General features: G+C 47.0%; 1 protein-coding gene and 1 long non-coding RNA gene across 10 annotated transcripts in view; one reads left to right on the forward strand and one right to left on the reverse strand.

Moving 5' to 3' along the window:
* LOC116702075 (receptor-type tyrosine-protein phosphatase U) overlaps positions 1-1696 on the reverse strand; it is a 221250-nt gene that overhangs the window by 59960 nt on the left and 159594 nt on the right. The window lies entirely within an intron of this gene.
* Positions 1-1696, forward strand: part of LOC116702133 (uncharacterized) — a 16430-nt gene that overhangs the window by 8284 nt on the left and 6450 nt on the right. Inside the window, exon 3 of the long non-coding RNA XR_004335066.1 lies at positions 355-364. This is a non-coding gene — a long non-coding RNA (uncharacterized LOC116702133). The remainder of the gene's footprint in view (positions 1-354; positions 365-1696) is intronic.

Here is a 1696-nt window from a genome sequence, read left to right on the forward strand (position 1 = left end):
GAATTTATTCCCTTCCTCTCCCCAACTGTTTGAACAGAGAGCCTTCCATCTGTGTCCGTCTCTCAAGCAAACACTCTTGGTCGCTTCCTCTCTCAGGGAGAACAAAAAAAAAGGGATATGTTACTGCATTCTGGATTTCAAAGCAATCCAAGCCAGAGAGAGGTTTGCCAGAAGGTCTGTGTCAGTGAGTCAAGAGGAACAGAGAGAGAGAGAGAACACGGATGCATGTTTGCTTTCACCTTTCCTCCTGTGTCTCTGGTGAGGGGAGATTGGCACGAGGGCTTCCTCCCGGCAGCACCCCAAAACAACACTAAGTCCCTGTCAAGTCCCCTAAGCAGCAGCCTGAGCCAGGAGAACTGTACAAGTCTCTGACATGCACCCTGGACCACATAGTTTAACCACTGGAACTGTAAAAATATCCCACAACAGTTATGTTCAGCTATGTATTAGCCCGGAAAAAGAACAGTACAACTCATTTTACATAAGTGAAGAAGGTTTGGGAGATCTTGACCAATTACACAGGAGCATTTAATGAACACTCAAATGAGGAGACAATTAGGCATGCAGTCCAGTATAACCACGATGTGTAATTGTGCAGTGCCGTTCCAACTCTCTGACGTTCCTGTCTTCCTGAAGGAGTATTCCAACACCTGCTGGAGCCAGCTGAACCTTTAAAGTGAACAAAGATTTTGCAGGCGCCGTAAACACAGATGCTGAAGCCTAGTTCAGCCTAGCTCTCTCTTTGGGAAATATGCAAAAGCGCACCAACCTTCAATTGGAGACAGTGCTGAAACAAAATCATACAGCTGTCTAGATTGCTTGAATCTGTAGAGAGACAAACATAATCAAACAGGTTTGGTTGTTGGTAGTCTCACTTTCGCCAGACCATCCGCACGCTGGGGAGCGGAGGAAGGTCTGGCTAGTCTACACAGCATTCCGGGATGGGAGAAAATAGTGCTCTGGTTTATTGGCATTTCTTTAAACCAATCAGAATCGTAACGGATGGCACTAAGCGTCGGATGGTGCTGCTGCAAAACAGAGGTGCGAGAGAAAACTCATATTGGACAGATAATCTAGCTAGCTGTCTGAATTTAACCTGCAGAGTTCTGAGGAGCAGTTAATCATAGTCCTCAGAAATCCACCGGAGTTTAAAATCCCAACACAAAGAAATCGGAGAGAAACTGAGAATACATGTATCTGGAAGAATTTCCTGGAAATCCCGGAAGTGAAATGTCAAGGATATAGACTAGGTTGTTAGAGACTGGCCAAATGTTCTTGTCCCCCGACGTGACCTTTGAATGGCCTGATGTTATCTAAGCTTTCCCTCACCCCCAATTTCCACCAACTGAGGAACGTCTGCAGATCCGCTCCGGAACGGCGGCAGAGTCATTAGGTTTCCATTAAAGTTAATGTGAGTATTTCCACTGACTGCGGACCGGCTGCATTCCGACTCCGTCCCAGCTCCGGTGATCCCCAGCCCTCCAGAGCAGATATGCACAGCTGCTACGCCGGAGAGCTCCGCAGCAATTGAGCACAAGGCAGATAATGCGGGACAGGAAGTCGAGCGCAGAAACAAAATCCAAAAACCCGGCTAATTTTCAAAATAAAATACGGCGTGCTCACGGCGGATCATATTTTCCTGCACTACACCTTGAAAACGTCATAATGGAGGAGACAGGCCTGAAGTCAACAGGTC

Source organism: Etheostoma spectabile, chromosome 14 (genome assembly GCF_008692095.1).
Source record: "Etheostoma spectabile isolate EspeVRDwgs_2016 chromosome 14, UIUC_Espe_1.0, whole genome shotgun sequence".
In the NCBI taxonomy this organism is placed as follows: domain Eukaryota; kingdom Metazoa; phylum Chordata; class Actinopteri; order Perciformes; family Percidae; genus Etheostoma; species Etheostoma spectabile.